Source organism: Drosophila serrata, unplaced genomic scaffold (assembly GCF_035046125.1).
Source record: "Drosophila serrata isolate PLE 108 unplaced genomic scaffold, ASM3504612v1 contig_320, whole genome shotgun sequence".
NCBI classification, from domain to species: domain Eukaryota; kingdom Metazoa; phylum Arthropoda; class Insecta; order Diptera; family Drosophilidae; genus Drosophila; species Drosophila serrata.
Genome location: NW_028257218.1, coordinates 76719 through 89143, shown reverse-complemented (window position 1 = coordinate 89143; position 12425 = coordinate 76719). Strand labels below are relative to the sequence as shown.

General features: G+C 35.2%; 2 long non-coding RNA genes across 2 annotated transcripts; both read right to left on the bottom strand.

The window, feature by feature from the left end:
* Positions 1–797: 797 nt before the first annotated feature.
* On the bottom strand, positions 798–1347 carry LOC147642955 (uncharacterized). Its single transcript, XR_015272741.1, has 2 exons — positions 1263–1347; positions 798–1196 (listed from the first exon to the last, which is right to left on the bottom strand). It is a non-coding gene; the product is annotated as an uncharacterized LOC147642955 (long non-coding RNA).
* Positions 1348–5539: 4192 nt separating this feature from the next.
* Positions 5540–9259, bottom strand: LOC147642954 (uncharacterized). The gene is made up of 2 exons (XR_015272742.1): positions 9119–9259; positions 5540–5983 (listed from the first exon to the last, which is right to left on the bottom strand). It is a non-coding gene; the product is annotated as an uncharacterized LOC147642954 (long non-coding RNA).
* Positions 9260–12425: the final 3166 nt, after the last annotated feature.

The following is a 12425-nucleotide window of genomic DNA, read 5'->3' as shown; positions in this document are numbered from 1 at the left end:
ATGTTTGATAAAGAGTTTCGTGGCTTCAGCTTTCCAATCAAAAGAAAATTAATAATAAAAAGGACAACCATGTGGCATTCAAACTGAAAAGAAGAAAAAATGAAACACCCAATGAAATTCACCACAAAAGAGCAGAAATAGAGATGGAGATAAAAGGACGACCAATAGCCAATAATGATGGCAAAGTCAGGCTGCATGAAACAATCAGTGAGGAAGGACCCTGGAACCAGGGAGCAGGGAGCAGGGAGCAGGGAGCAAGTAGCAAGGATCTGGGAACGGGCTAATGGGCAGGAACGAGTAAGAGGAACTCATAGCCAAGCAATCAGCGCATAAGCACGCCCTGTAATCAAGCGTGGCGCCCGAGCACAGACCTTCAAGGATCCTTTCTCCTCTCCCCAGCTTCCAGGCCCGGCGTAGCAAAATGAAAAGTTTTGTAATTAAAATTGAAAAAAAGAAAGGAGAGCAAACGAAGTCGATGCGGAAGAACGAGTGAAGAATGTATTTCCGCTATTTTTGGACTTCCAGCAAAAGCGTGTTGTGTGTCCATGGCAGAAAGCACGTACATATGTGATACGTCTTAAATATCTTAGAGACAAGGAAAAGCCTGGGATGTAGCATAGTTTGGGATGAAAATTTAGACCGGAAGTCTGCAGCTTCTATATTATATTATTTAATCATTAATTAAACACTTTTTCAAAGAACTAATCCATGTAAGCTTTCTAAAATAATAAGAAATTGTTAAAACACGAAACATCTTACAAATCTTAAATCTTAAATAAATATAAAACGGCTAAAAATATGTTGCAGTTTTTTATTGTACATGTTTTGTTTTATATTTTTATGTTATGTAACAATTAACAATTTTTCAGCAGAAATGTCAAACGATCAATGCGAGGAAATGGGAAACTTATTACAGGAAAATGCGTTTGAGTCTTTTGTGGATCAATTTCTTCTTGCATAATGGACATTTGCGTTTACGGCGTATTGCTGCTTTAATGCATTTCTTACAAAATACATGGCCGCATGGTGTTGTCATTGGTTGGCAATTACTCACAAAGTGAAGGCAAATGGGACACTTGTAAGGTTTATGTAATGAACTATGCTTAACTGGAGTATCCATAGGCGAAGATGGTGGTGTATCCTCCAATTGGGTTAGATCTATAACTTCTGGAGTTTGATTTTCTTGATCGTCCATTCTATATGGTCAGGAATAGATGGATCTTGAGTTCTGGAGGAGCTAAAATTCTTAATAGATTTCTTACCTGAATGAATTCGGATATTTTTCGTTTTTTACTTTCTCTCTATCAATTTAATTCTTTGCTTAGCTATTTCAGTTTTGACATGAAATGAGAAGGAATCCCCACAATTGTCATAATTCTGTATATTTCTCTCTTTATATGTATGTGCTTAGGATTGGGTATTTTTCTATATATTTCAGAGTGTAAACAATTTTCAAAAAAATATATTTTCGTTAGGCTTTGAAAAAGTCGCAATTAAAGCTAAGAAATTAATGAGAAACATAATATATCTTAATATATTAATGCGCTAATATATTAAATAAAATAAACTAATATATGCTGTTTACATTGATACATAATGATATTTTAATATAAATTTGGTGCAAATTATATTAATAACTTAGTTACTTATCAGCAGTGGTAATTAAGCGTTGTAGGTCCGCCTTCAATGACTTAAAATTGAATGGAAAATTTGTTTTAAAAGCCTAAAGACAAATTAACGTAGAAAACAATAAGACGACTTAATAGTGATTGGAAAATGTCAGAGATTTCGGGGTGGCACTTGAGCATATCAATCATACGCAGTGTGGGCGTGATGATAACTTTTGTTATTAGCTCACAATTAACATTAATTTATGTGATAAATGCATAAAATCAATTACTGGCCAAAACCTAACATTCATATTGACAGATGACACAAATATTAGCAGTTATGCGCAATTCATTAAATATGCATTTGTTTCAATTATGTGCCAAGTACTCTGCTACGTATGTATGGCATATGTGTCCGTACATGTGCTTACGCTTGTGTGGAGCAAAAATCTTTAAAGCCCAGCCTCGAGCATTCGCTCAAAAAGTTATTTTCATGCTAATTACGAACACCGCAGACAACAAAAATCGCTGTTGCTTGTGAGATGCTGCGACAAGGAGTATGAAACACACATAGTATGTATGTACATACTTATGTGGCCACTTGTAAGACAGTTGAAGTTCCACACACTTAGGGCATTTAAATTTTCAAGTTTTAATGCAAAACACACATATACATGAAGCTACTTCATCCACACAAACTGCACTATACTGGCTGGAACTCAAATACATGCAAATGCAGGAGGCCTGCATATATGAGAAGCAAATTAACTTATGGCAACGATGTCTTCGTTTTCAATCCTCATCCCCAGCCTCATCCTCATCCCCATCATCGTCATCATAATGTCCATTGTTGTAGTTGGTTGCCGTTGACAACGCTGGATAATACCCAAGGTATACAAGTGTACCGGGGCTTGGGGCGTGGGTGGATGAGGCGAGCTGAGCTGACACAGTTGTCGTTTCCAAATGCCTTGACGAGGCTGCCAAAGTGGGGAAAATGTTCAAATTGAAAATGGGTTTAATATGAAGCTCTGGATGCTCTTTCAAATCCTATTCGATAAGCTGAAATTAATTTATTTCAAGCTTAAAACAGTTTATGCAAATTAAATGTTGAACTTTGTGAATGCTTATAGATTTTTAAAACTGATTTTAAGACATTTCTCTATGGAAAACCCTATAAAATGTATTCGAAAGAAGAAAATACCTACAGTGTCTTATATTTGACATGCTTTATGCATTCCTTTGGTTGGTGTGGAAATGCTTTTCCATGCTCACGGGCGTCTCTGTGAAATTGTGGCAATTCCAAAACGAAAGTGCGAGCATGCAACTCACTTTTTGCCTTGTTTTTGTTCTTAATTAATAATTAAGAAATAAGCACAAGGAGCAAAAGACGTCTGAGGCAGTACCAACCGAAACAGAGAACAGTAATCTGAAAAGGAGGCAATGGCAGAAATTTTACTGTTTCCACTCCTTTTCGTAGGTTTTATTATACTCTGTATATGTTTAAAGAAAGATTATACCATTTTCCATGGAATTTATATAAAGGAACATTTTCCTTTCTTTCTTTTTTCTTTTTCTTTTTTTTCTTTATACAAAATTTCAGTGAAAGTATTACCACATTTTCTTAAAACCCTCGATCAATCTTAAGACTAAAGTTTCTCAGAATTCAGGGTGGGGAATTTTCTAGTGAACTGAATATCATTATTCTTACCTGATGTATGAATGATAATCCTATATTTAATGTTTCAAGTATTTCAATATACAATTTCTACCATCACTGAGTAACTCCTGATCGAGACTCTGATATGTAGCATGCATTGCCTCGATTTTGCTGTCGAGTGTAATGCAACTTAAGGCGCACAATTCACGCGGTTTAATTAGACAGTTTGGTGGCCTTAAAGCGCAGTCAAGGCAACTGCTACAGTGTCCAATTGCAATGGCAAGCAAACCGTCTTAATGGGCAATGCCAATGGCTATCTAATTGCTAAGCCCAGGCCTTCAACAGAGAGATGAAATCCTGCAGGCCGCCGCCAATTCATTTGAGGTTTCACCATTCTTTTCTGGTTCCGCCTTCCATTCGATTCAATAAAATGCAAAAATAAAACCCAATGAGCGCGCGCGACGGCGAAACTGAAATGAAATGCAGTGAAAAACCTCATAAAAATGTAAAAATCCCAGCTTCGCGAAGCACTTAAAAATCAAACCGCAAAGTGTGAGGCATGGGATACCAATACATTGCCGATACGCGCGTGTCGGTGAGAGGGCGAGCGAGATGGCTGCCAACGCACTTCCGGTTTAATTAAACGGAAACTGATTTAATTGCATATTTGATGAGCTACGAAGCTGGCGACGCAAATCGTGGAATGTGCGGAGAGAGACAGTGAGAGGGGCTCACCAAACTAGCGGTTACTGTAATCCTCCCACCAGGACACCCACCAGGACACCCATCACCTCCAAACCATCTGCTGTTGCCTCAGCGCACTTAGTTATGCAACAGAGTATCAAGATATAGAACCCAACCGCCAAGACACACAGAGAAAATAAAATCAACAATTAACTTTTGGTGTCTTTATAAGTATTAAAGGAATCCAATTGGTAAATTTTTAAATTATTTAGTAAATATAAGGATTTTTAATTTAGTATTTGTACTTGCGTTAGTTTAAGGGAACTCTTTTTATTTTAAATGTTTTTGAATTAGATCATCTTTAAAAAAAATGGTTTTTGATTACATATTTATAATAGACATCTTTTTAGGAAGCTTATATTTATAGGTTATACTTTTTTGATAAGAAAATATAATGTTCAAGTTGCCTTTTCCTATTTAAAATAATTATTAATTAAAATCAAAATAAATTAACTGGAAAAAAACGGATTTTTTCTCTGAATGCGTTAAAATAACATTTTAAAATCAATCCTCTCTCTCAGTAAATATATTTTTGATATTATTTTAGAACCAAAAAATATTAAAAATTTTCAATTTTTTTAAAAACAAGTTATATATTTTTTTCACTATATTTATTCCGTTTTCCGAGACTTTCTCCCTGCCCTGTTCGGAATGCGAAAATGATTCTGGCGCCTTGTCATAGGCAACTTGATGCTTTGAGAGCTTAGCATAAATTGTGATGAATACTAAAAAGGCATTTTATTTATGCCTCACTTAATTACACACACAAAGCGGCAGAAATGGGGAGTGATGGAGTGAGAGATAAGAAGATAGAAAATCTGAAAGAAGAGAGCTGGGGAAAGTCTCCTCCAATGTCCCTGTCACCTAAGCGTAATAAATAAATAAAATGTGCTTGCTATTTTCACAGGCCAACACCAAAGGACATCTTTGTCCCAGGCTAAACAAGTATTACCAAGATGAAAGGTTTATACGGTGACTTTTTCCAGGACCAAAGGATACAATTAGAAAATCTTGTGATATGAAACAAATGAAGCTGATGTCTTTATGTTCTTTATAAATTTATAATTTAAAAGAAATATATTTTATAGGCTTTTATTCATTGATTTTATTATTGATTACATTTTAACTTGTACGATAATTGAAGTTAGTAATGTCATTAAATTATTTTAGTTGTTTTAGTCATGTTTAAAAGTATTTTATAACCGATTTTATTATTAATAATAGGCATAGCATAAAGTTTTAAATGAAAAACGTAGTTTACCGAATACTCGTATTAAATTATATACAAATATTTCATTTTAAAATTCCTGTCCAAATTGATTTTCATTATGCCAATAATTCCACATTTATTGTTATTTCAACTATATATGAAAAAGAAATAATGTAGAACATTTATGCTGAAATAATTTCTCATTAAATAAACGCCCTTTCTGTTCGAATTAAAATCATTCAATAAAATCCTTCCATAAACGTAGTTTTCCTTGTCTTGAAAGTCTCCCTTTTATATCTTTTTCTTTTCTCGGCCTGCTGGTTAATTTTTATTATTTCCTTTTCGCGCCACAGCCACTGAAATTGGTATTGGACTATCGTTGTCCTTCGTCGTGGCACTGCGAGGTCCTTCTGCAATTTCTCGCCTCCATCCTGGACCGCTTTTAATTTAATGTGCGCATTTTTATGAACATGTTAATTTGATATTCAATAAAGTTGGTTTGATTTTCGGCTTTTAATGGATTCTCGCATTTAATGGCAAGGCGGTTGGGTGCCTCACAGTTTCCATCTCCTCCTGGTGCTCCTTCTGCAGCTCCTCCTCCTGTATCTTCTCTCTCAGTTTTAATGCTTGTCACTTTCGCAACGCTTCGCTGGCGATGGCCAAGGATTCCTGAATCCGGAGACTGGACTCCAGTCCTCCTCCTCTGTCCCTGGGGCTTGAGGGGTGTAAATTGCTGCACAGCTTGTTGGATTTCTGATTTGTCTGTGGATTGAGTTTTGGTTTCAAACTTTGGTGAGGAGGCAGTTGGTTTTATTCGAAAAAAAAAAAATATATATATGAGAAGGTGGAATGCACTATCCTGCATATTGAATCAATAAAGGAGATTGAAAATGTTGTCATAATTAAATTATTTTCTTATTATTAACCATTAAGAAAGCTGAAGTGCCTTCCCTAGGACTTATATTAATTATTTGTAAACTTTATCTTGAAAAACTAGGAATCATACTCTTAAAAAGGAAATTCTTTTGACCAGTTATACTTTTTTCAATCCCTGCCCGAAAGCAATAAAAATTTTAACTTGATTAAGCCGAATTCTAAGTGAATTTAGTAATTAGCTGGAAAACGTGAACGTTTGGAAATTCCATTAATTCATTCATTCCATTCAAAAACTATTTTATAGTGGAAATTTCGTAGCTATATTGAACCAATTTCATGGCCAACATAAAGCAGTGGCAGTGCCAGGTGGCTAAGCCCTATAACTCCTTTTCGTTAACGGCATTCTTCAGCTGGTAACGATTTTTACGATTTGAATGCACATTATCGAGTAATTATGCGGCATCAAAGGGTGTCCATGAATAGCTGAGGAGCTGAGGAGCTCCGTTGACTCAAAAGTCCACTCAGTATGCACTCAGTTATTTTATGAACACTCAAAAGCGCTAACACACAACGTTAACAGACTCATTAACTGCTGAACAAAGCAAATATAATTTGTAGACCAATAAAGTCCGTTGCCACCCCATCCACCGGGCAGGTTCGAAATGGTTTCGAGGATGAGCAGGCGATGGACTCCAGGCATCCGGAAGCCACAAAACAAACAAAGAAAGAAAAGGAACCCCACTAGACAAGGACACCAGCAAAAGAATGAATGAACGGGGAGCGACCGAACGAACGAACGAACGAATGAATGAATGAATGGTAGCAAATGGAAAGAATCCTTTTATTACTTTGGCGCGGCAACAGATTTCGAAGGCACAAAAATGAATTTAGCATAAATGAAACATTTTTACGAGCTGCCATTATGGCCAAAGCAACATGACAACAATAAAAACACACACAAAAAAAAAAAAAAAATGAAAAAAGTAAATGAAATAAAATCAAGCGCTAGGGAACCAGCGATGAAATTGAAATTTACACCGATATGTTGAATATTCTTTTTAGCTTTACTATTGAAAAAATTAATTATATTTCGGAGGTGATTAACTAACCTAATTTAAATATTAAATATTTTTTATCAGAATGCTTTGCCTGATATAATGACACAAATTACAATAATATAACGATGAAAAAAGATTTCAAAACGTTGATGTTTTGTGATATTTTTAATATATGAATATTAAGTGTTCCATAGAAGAGCTTTAACTTGCATTAAGCAATCATTATGGAAAATAAATATATAAAATTAATGTATAATCGTGAAAAATTGACAAGTAGAAAAATGAAAATGTTTCTTTCGTTTATATTAATATAATTTAAATTAAATGCTATATGTTTCAAAAGTTCATTTTTTGACACATCGAAACTATATGATAATTCTAAAAATATTTTCTATAATTAGGCTGAAAATTTTTGTTCTTCATCTAAAATCTTGTGGAATTGTAATAAAAAAAAGGACCCTTTGAAAGAGTACAAAATGCCTATAAGACAGGCAATCATATACAGACCTATGGAGGGGAAAGAGATCACAAAAATAAATATTTGACTAGCCCCCGAAAAGAAAAAATATAAATAGAGTTAGAGTTAGGGGCAGGTAGACCGTCTGTGCGGAATGTAATGAACGAAATATGACCACTGCAAGTTGAAGTTTACGTATACGCAATCCGTGAACATATACATATATATACATTGTGTATATATAACATTGTTGGAGACACACACACACACCACAGTTGAGACAGCGATAGGTCTGGGCAATAAAAAACATCATCGAAGCCATTTGTCAAAAGACAACACGGCGAAACTTGGTAAGATACAGGGAGAGAGAGTGAGGGAGGGAATGCGATGAGATGAACGAGGACGAAAACGAGAATGGAGACCTTACAGCATTTCGTATTCATTGCCAAAAATCACAATAACAGTGTGCCGCGGCCTTCGTTCTCTCGTTGGGATTTTATAGCACTCGAAGTGCTCACACCTCCCAGAAATTACCACCCACTACCGAGCAGCAGCAGCAGTTGAACCTCATCACCCACACCACCTCACTTCATCCACATTGTAACAACGCCGCGAAGTAGGCAATGGGAATGCCACTGGACCGACTTCCTCCCAGCTAACTTCTGTCCAAACACGCGTGTCTACAAAATGCGTTTGGGCTTGGGGGGACCCACAGACTCTGGACTACAGAGCAAGGACCATGGACTACGGACTACGGAGGACGGACTCCGGGTTTCAGACCAAGACCAGTGATACGGCAGAGACGGGCCCGGGACGATTTAAAAGCGTGCTTGGGACTGGTCGAGAAAAACGCATAAATAATCTTGTTGCTCACGGCTGTTGAAATGGCGTGAAATCAAAAAGAGAAACTAAAGACCCTCATACTTTAGATTCAGAGGAGGAAATTTAAGAGTGAACTGATAAATAGGGTTTTTAAATAAATTAAATCAAATTTAAAATTAAAAGTTGATAGAAAAATAAAGTCAAATTCGTAAATAATAAATGAGTAAGCTGAAAGCAATAGCAAAAGTTGATTTCGATGAAGATTACTCAGATGACACATCAAAGTAATTTCTCATAATTAAAGATGCAAAAACAAAAAATGAAGGGCACAAGGAGGGAAAAAATAGGGGTTTTAAATAAGTCAAAAAAATTAAAATAAAAGGCAAAGAAACACATTAATATAGTTTTTGGAGGAAAATTAAAAACCAAATCCAAGTCAAGTGCTTAGTTTAGAAATATAATTCGCAATAAAAGCACTAACAACATTAAAACAAAGTTCTTATTAAAATCCAAAAAGAAAACCATAAAATATTTGAAAATAAAAAGCCAAATGCGCAACTCTGATGGCAGTGAGAAGCAATCGCAATGGCAACAATCGTGAAGGACATCGCATGGCCCAGAGCTTGTGTTTCTGTTGTTGTTGTTGCTTCCTGCTGCATTTATTGGTGTAGCCGTAACAGTTACCGTTAGTATCCTGGCCGCCGGCCATTGTCGAGAGTCGTGCACAAATCGCGATTTTTACTGGGCCACAATAGAAACGTTTTGCCATTTCACTGGGCTGTATCAACTTTGGGCGCAGGTCGAATACTCACAACATATGCCCAGAAAGCTGTACCTACAAAAGAATTTAGTGCAAAAATGTATAAGATCAAATTAATAATTAAAAAGTAATAAAAAGAAGTCTTCGAAAACCGTTTGAAACTTTATAAGAAAATTTTATTTCCATTTATAACGAATTACCATAATACTTAAAGCATCATAAAGACAAGAGTAAACAAAATAAATGTAAAGTGAGTTAAAAGTAAATTCAAAATAAAGAAAAAAAACAAAAAAATTGCAGACCAAAGGTCCACTCTCTTCAACGAGTGTGGATTAACTGAATCTATTGCAGCATTACTCCGTTTCCTCTCCAACCTATCGATTAAATTATCACGTAATAATTGTAAATCTTGTTTGATATATCGATATTAATAAATGAATGAAAGTGACATTTTTTAGATTGTGATGTTATTTACCAATCGCTTCTATGGCATATATGTTAATATGTTTAAATATTTTACAATAACGAAACCTATTATATTAATTTTCATATTATTTTTATGTTTATTTTTCAATTGTTGTTTTCTATTCTTATGGCAGCAATTCCGCCCTGTTTCTCTTTTTATAAAATTATTCAAAATCTAGATCAATATTGGTCTGATTTGGTTAAACTTACACTGAATTAATTCTCCTTCCGATCGATAAAAAATTGATTTATAAATATTTTCCATACTTTAGATAAATTTTAAATAATATTGATTTTAATTATTACATATTTTTAAGATCCAAATAATTTCAGGAAGGAAGTATAATAAAGCAAAATCGAAATTGGTTAAGTTATAATATATTTCGAGTGTTAATCGGTTAATAATCCATAAGCCGAAATTGTAATTTAACTGTAAGACTTATTTATTCCGATAAAGCTCATTGAAAATCCGCTTGAATTTGACAATAAATAAGAGAGCCAAGCGCAACCTTATTATTTTCTATCCAAACTGATTTTCCATCATATAAGCTCTGTCAGCGGTAGCCTTCCACTTGATTTATGTACCCATTGTTCCAAGGCTACAAATCCACATAGATAAACGTGGTCCTGGTGTGTATTCAAGCAATTTATGAAATCCCGCCCCGGGGCATGAAATTCAGACTCAACCCAAACCATCACAAGCCATTCAATGTCCAGCGGGATTAGAGACAAATTAAAATTGTAATATTTTATTTATGTGCGTTGCGGCTGGCGTTGCTTACGACAGTAGGAAAAACCACCTCAAACCGAAACTGGAATTGCGGCACGTTGTCCTTTTTGGTCCTTGGCTTGGCCTTGGGTATTACGGGTTAATTTGTGTGTTTATTGCAGTTGGCCAAGTTTTTTGTTGGTCCTGGGCTTTTGGACCATCTTTGGGGAGGGCCACAGACACTTGAACGTATTTACACGCGATATGGCAACAACAAGTGGAAGGCAAGCAGCAAAAACCAACAACAACAGTAATAACAACAAAATCAACAACAACAGTAATAACAACAACACCAACAACAACACCAACAACCACACTAAGAACATCACCAAAAAACAACACCAAGAAAAACACCAACAGCAACAACAACACCAACAAAAAACACCAACAACAGCACAAACAACAACAATAAAAGCAGTAGAAACAGAGATGGCAAATGCCGAACGGCAAAACGAAATATTGTAGACTATTTAAAAAATTTATGTGCGGATGTTTTGCCGTCGGGATATTTCCGGTTTATGATGATTATGTTTTGTGTGCGCTTCCTCTGTTTTCTCCGCTGCCACCCATCGCCCAACGCTTTTATTTTCGTTTATTTTTAACAAGCGGATTACTTGGCGCTACCCTCCCAGTTTTCCCACCCGACAGGACTCACTCCTTCAGCTTATTTCTCTTTTTCGGTTTTTTGTTTGCTCTGCCACCATTTTCGCTCCATCCCGTCAACTTCCAGCCCATTCATCGTGCATAATAATAAACATAATTTGGTTTATTCTTTATTTTTTGTTCACTTTCTTTCATATTTTTTATTATTATGTATATATACATTCGCCTAGCCAGTAAATTGTTGCGTGTGCATTTTAATTATTGTTTTGCAACTGTTTTTTATGTTTATTGGTTACTTTCTGCTCGAGTATTTTTTTCTTCCCTTTGTTTGATTTGCACGATAAAAGTCTCTTAGACATTTTGGAGCCCGTTTTTGCTACCGCATATTTCAAGTAATTTATGTCTTTCAATGGGAGTAAGTGGGTAATTTAAGGTTATATCGTAATTACAATTTTTAAGTAAAAAGTATAATTATGTGAAGTTTATCTTTATTATTATACATATTGGGTTAATATGTGTAGCAAGAGAATTATTAAGCTAAATGAATATAATAAAACGGTCTCGGAATAAATCTTTATTTAAAAGAAAACATCATTTCGGAAATATTCTCATATTGTGTTAATAAATTCTCTGTTCAAATATCCATTGATATGTAAGAATATTATTTGATTTTACCTAATATAACGAATATATAAAATAATGGAAGAGAGTTATGTTTAGAAATTGCATAACAAAATTTTAAAGAAGAGAGAGAAAATATTATAAATCTTTGCTTTTAAATCTTTACAATAAAATATATATTACGATTTTTTAAATATACCTGGTATTAACATTCAAATAAATTCTCTACTTTTAATTACAAACCCTTTTTTTCCTTCTTTAAGGCCTGCAAACGACAAATTATATGTCGCGCCAATGGAAAAAAAATATTTGAAGCAAGTGGAAATTAATTTGCCTGGCAACCACACACAAAAAAATAAAAATAAAAGGAAAAAATGTCAAAGGGGGAACAAGGAACCGTCGAGTAGGAAAGCGAGATACCAATAACAAGAGCTGAAACACAAAAGCCAACACAAATGTGAGCGGATTCGCTGGAAGTTGGGAATTATTTTTATTTCTTTATACAAAAGGCGACATCGTCGTCTGGCTTTTATTATGCCCGGTCATTCGCTGTTGCCGGTGGTGGAGATGATGGTGGTGATGCTGGTGGTGGTGGTCCTGGTGGTGCTGGTGATGGTGGCATTTGGTTGTGTTATAGGGCTTGGTCAATGGCCAGCAGCCACAAAAAGTAATCTCTGAGCATAAACGCATATCCTGGGCTGCAATTATGCCAAATGTTGAGCATAATGCCACCGCAATTTTCATTACCGCACACGACATGTGTGTTAGTGTGT